We start from the raw sequence: 5,604 nt of genomic DNA, 5'->3' as shown, positions 1-5,604 counted from the left end.
CCTCTATGATTTTGCTGAAACTGTTTTCTGGTCCTTTGAGCTGGTAATCTTCACTCTCTTCCAATCCTATCATCCTTAGGTTTGGTCTTTTCATTGTTTCTTAGATTTCTTGGATGTTTTGGGTTAGCAGTTTTTATGCTTTGAATTTTTGTTTACTGTTATGCCAATATTTCCTATAGTATCTTATATGTCTGACATTCTCTGTTCTATCTCTTATACCAGTGGTTGATGCTTTCATCTGTGGTTCCTGACCACTTTCCTAGGTTTTACATTCCCTCTATTTGTCATTTCTTTATTGTTTCTATTTCCATTTTTAGATCTCAGATTGCTTTGTTCAATTTTGTCACCTCTTTGATTATGTTTTACTGCATTTCTTTATGAAAATTTTGTTTGTCTCCTCTTTAACCACTTGTAATGGTTTAACTGTGTTTTCCTGTGTTTCTTTAAGTGATTTATTTATATCCTCCTTTAAGGTCTATATTATTTTCATGAGATTGGATTTTAGATCACATCACACTTTTCTGCTGTGTAGAGGTATCCAGGGCTTGCTGTATTGGGAGAGCTGGATTCTAATGGTATCAAAGTATATTGGTTGCTGTTGTTTATGATCTTGTGCTTGCCTCTTACCATCTGGTTATCTTAGGGTTTAGCTAATCTGCATATCTCTGTTTGTGACTTACTTCCTGTGTTTCAGGGTTGCAGCAGATCTTGTAGGAGCTCTCTGGGGCCAGCTGCAGTAGATCTCCTCAGCGATTCATAGATTGCTATGCTGACTGTGGCCATCTCCTAGAAGACCTGCAGACTTATGAGGAAGGAGCAGGAAAGCTTATCTGCTCTGTAGCAGGTGGAGACAAGAAAGGAAGTGACATCTGCACAGAGAGAAATGGCCCTGTTGCTGCTTGACTTCACAGGACTCACAATACTGTGATTATTTAGATTATTTGGGAGGGTGTCAATCATGCTCTCATGGTTGCAGTGGATCTGATGGGAGAGACTTGTGGTACTGATATGGCAAACAGGCCAATCTGCCTCAGAGCAGGTGCAACCCAGAACAGAAACGGTTTTCATTCAGAGAGATGGGGGTCCTGTCTGCTGGGCTTCTTGGGGTCACAGCTGCTGCAGTGTTATGGGAAGGTCTTATGTACTGCCCCAAATGCAGCAGATCAACTGAAAGTTCTGCAGATGTGTTGAGAAGGGTGAAAACAAGGCTATCTGGAACAGAGCAGGTGCATTACTAAAGAGCTTTTAAAGTCATTTTTACAGATTCCTCAATCTAAAATTTACCATGGTTTGGATGAGATCTTACTGGCCAATTCAAAAGATGTTATCATAGGAAAAAAAATATTTGATGATATAAAGATTATTTTGTTTTGCCAAGAACTACAAATATCTCATGAAAAAATACAAGGAGGGGACTCTGTTAATTAGATAGAGTAAAAGAAATGAAAATCCTCTATTGAATACAACACACATCACATTCTATATTTGGTTTTGAAAACATCTAGCAAAATAATGATCAAACACATCAGCTATAATAGGAAATGAGGTATCAGCTTCAGAATTTCATAAATAACATCATGATACGAAGAAAATAACTTTAAATAAGATTTCTCTATCATATGGCAACAAGGGAAGACAGTAATAAGAAAATGTCCTACTTTTTCTTTGTATAACTAAACTCGATTACCTGCAGTAAATCAAAAAGTACACAAAGACAAAATTTTGGCTAATGCACTTGTTTTATTTTGCACAATTTGGAATATTAATGCACATCCACTATGAAATGTGTACATGTTTAGGATTTCAATAAGCAACTGTTTATGTCCTAAAAAGGCTGATACTGTCATTACAAACTTATCTGAAACACCAGTGACAGCACATACTGGCAAGAATATGGAGAAAGAGGAACACTTCCCCATTGCTGTTTGGATTGCAAACTGGTACAACAACTCAGGAAATCAATCTGTAGATTCCTCACAAAATTGGAAATAGATTTACCTGAAGACTCAGCTATTCCACTCTTGTTGATATACACAAAAGACACCCTACCACACCACAGGATCATGTGTTCTGCTTTGTTCATATCCACTTTACTTATGATAGCCAAAACCTGGAAACAACACAGATGTTCCATAATGGAAAGATGAATATAGAAAATGTTTTTCATTTGCAGGATGGAATACTACTCAGCTATTAACAATAGGGACAGCTCCTCTGCTCCCATGTTACCTGTGAAGAAGCTTGAGGCAATGGGGGACAAAAAAGAAGCAGGTTTGAAGTTCAGCTTTGACTTCACTCACACTGTAGAAGATGGAATCATGGATCTGCAATTTTGAGCAGTTCCTCCAGGAGGAATCAAAGTGAATGTGAAAGCTGGCAACTTTGGCAGAATGGCTGTAACTTTCAAGTGGGACAAGAACAATCACTGTCACTTCCAAGGTGCCTTTCTCCAAAAGGTATTAGAAATATCTCCCCAAAGATATTTGAAGAGCAACCTCTGAGTTTGGCTGCATGTTGTCAACATGAAAGAGAGTTATGAGCTCTGTTGCTTCAAGATTAACCAGGATTAATGGTAGAAGAGTACTAGGATTAAAATTGGTCTGCAATGTCTTATATTAATTCATAAAAAATTAGGAACAACAACAACAAAATGAAGACATCCTGAGTTTTGCAGGTAAATGAATGTAAGTAGAAAATATCATGCTGTGTGAGGTAACTCTGGCCCAAAAGTACATGCATGGTATATACTACCTAATAAACAGATATTAGCTAAAAATAGTACAGAATACACAGGAAAAAACCCACAGGACTCAAGATTTAACAAGTCAAATGACCCAAGCGAGGATGACTCAATCCAAACTGGAAGGAAGAAGATAACTATCATGGGGAAAGGGCAAAATGAGGTAAGGATCTGATAGGGGAAGGAGGCAGAGAGAGAAAATTGGGAACATGATCAGGCTATGATAGGGCATGATGGAAACCCTGAAGGCCAAAAGAAAGGATAGAAATAGGCAACATTGGGAGGTAGGAGATGGAGAGACCTTTAGAAGACACCAGAAACCTGGGATGTGAGAGACATTTAGGACTCAAATGGAGCGACCTTGGATGACTTGCTCTACAGTGGGGTGATGGAACTTATACAGTCCATCTCCAGTGGAGGGACAGGACATCAAGTGGAGGGATGGGTTTGATATCCCGCAGTCAAAAATTATGACTCAGAATTGTTCCTGTCTGAAGGAACTGTAGATACAAAATTGGAGAAGAGAGAAAGGATCAAATTGGGAACTAGCTCAAGGGCAGGCCTGGGGTCCTGGAAAATTTACTGATGTTATCCTGTTCTTGCACATAGGCACCTAGCATGGCTGCCGTCTAAGAGGTCTAACTAGCAGCTGAAAATATCAGATGCAGATATTAACACCCAACCAATAGATGGAAGACAGTGACCTCTATAGTTGAATTGGGGAAAAGGTGAAAGAAGCTGAGGAAGAGGGTAGCCCCATGGGAAGACCAGCAGTCTCAACTGACCTGGAGATCTCTCAGACACTAAGTCACAACCCATGGAGCATACATCAGCTGATATTAGGATTCTGACACACATACAGAAAGGACTGCCTGGCCTACCCTCAGTAAGAGAATTACATAACTCTTGAGAGACTTGAGGCCTCAGTAAGTTAGGAGGTTTTCAGGAATGGGGTTGGTGTGGTGGGGACAGCCTCTTGGAAAGTGGTGAGGAGGAATGGAATGAAAAACTGTCAGATGGTAGAAGGTTATGGGGATAATGTCTGGACTATAAAAAATATTAAAATAAAAAACGAAATCATCATCATTGACAAGTGTTAGTGAGCCATCATTAAACATTGCCATATCTAGTGAATATTTTATTTGAATTGGGCTACTAGATATTTGTACAAATATCCTCTTCAAAAACTGTATCTCTTTTTAATTAGTTTCATTGTTACTGTGATAAACACCATGTACAAAAGCAACTTGGAGAATAGTGGGTCTATATTTTTATATAAAACTGGAGTGACATTTCTTTGATGAAAGCAAAGACAAGAACACAAACTAGATAGGAAAATGAATATAGGACATTATATATGAAGAAGTGATTTTCACTGGATTGCTTCTATAGATTTATTTATCCTGATCTCTTATAGAACCCAAGACAAATATACAAGAGTTATCAGAAACCACATGGTGATGAGTTCCTTCAGATCACACATCAATCACCAATTTAAAAGAAAAACATATGGGTCTCTTTATAGCTTGTTTTTCCAGGGAATTTCCAGTATCAAAGCTCTCTCTTCTCAAATATTGCTGGCTTATGTCAAGCAGGCATAAAAAAGTAAGCAAAGATCATGACTACTTTTCTGAGTACTCTTGATATTGCAAGAACTCTCTTAGCAAGGGACATATAGTTATATTTTCAACAGTTTGTATTGAATTTCAACAATGTTATCATTGCAAAATGAATCAACTCTCAGCAACTACTATGGATGTAAACTCTCCATTACACAGTTGTCTAATGTTCCTTTCAGTATGGATACTAAATTTTGGTATATTTTTACTATTGACAACAGGGCTGCAGAGGAGCACTTAGCCCATCAAGTCTCTATCAAGAATACTAAGCTTAAGTAAAATATGAGAGTCACTAGGCTACCTATTTCAACTAACTCTACCATTTCATGAAGACAGACAAGGAAATACACATCAATAATATTAAAATAATATGAACCATGGCACTTTATAAGGCTAAAATGCTTTATTTATCATATCTAAACACACTGCTAAGATTTCATGATTTTGACATGATTGCTAATAAAGACTAAAAATGTTAATGATTTTAATGGTTGTACTCAAATGTATTTTAGGAAGATCATATTTAAATCAATAGTAACCCAATGTCTCCACAATTTTATTTCTCATTAGAGCTTTCTGTATCATCAAATATGTTAGTCTTCTGATAAACTCGAACTATCTGGAAAATAGAGAGCATTTTCTTGTGAGTACCAGAAGTCTATTGAAGGCAGAAAAGAAGAAAATTAATTTAGATAGTATGCTAGGTATAACTACTATAACTACCAATGATAGTTCCTTAATTTGGAAACACCAGAGGTCATCTTTCATCATCTTTCTTTTTTCAAGCCAATCTTGTATCCACAATTACAAAATTATAATACTAAGCATTTCTTTTTATGTGTACTTATACAGAACTGCTTCATCTGTATACAGTGATCTTCAGTAGATGATTGCAAGCTTGCGACTACATAGTGACCTAAGATTATGTTCTCCATTTAGGGCAAAATTTCCAATATCACAGCCAGTTCCACAAAACTGATTTGAATAAGAATCTCTCTAAAGAAATATATTTTAATACCCTATATTGCAAAATGAAGCAAATAATTTTTCTCACATTGGTCCAAATTTCCTCTGAAAGACACCTGTAAGTAGAATGTGTGATTTTTCAAGATTACACCATTGAAGTAGGGATCCAGTTTCAGTACTGGATTCCTTTTAACCAAACTATTTGTTATTACTTGGGTCAAAGAAATCAAATTCAAAACATGTGTATTCATATATATGTGTGTGCATGTGTATGTATAT

At 36.8% G+C, this 5,604-nt stretch overlaps 1 pseudogene; it reads left to right on the top strand.

Moving 5' to 3' along the window:
• Positions 1-2,222: 2,222 nt before the first annotated feature.
• LOC103690635 (60S ribosomal protein L22 pseudogene) lies at positions 2,223-2,570 on the top strand (annotated as a pseudogene).
• The last annotated feature ends 3,034 nt before the right edge of the window (positions 2,571-5,604 follow it).

This window comes from Rattus norvegicus, chromosome 7, assembly GCF_036323735.1.
Source record: "Rattus norvegicus strain BN/NHsdMcwi chromosome 7, GRCr8, whole genome shotgun sequence".
In the NCBI taxonomy this organism is placed as follows: domain Eukaryota; kingdom Metazoa; phylum Chordata; class Mammalia; order Rodentia; family Muridae; genus Rattus; species Rattus norvegicus.
Note: the sequence above shows the minus strand (reverse complement) of the source record. Positions and strands in the feature narration are given on the sequence as shown.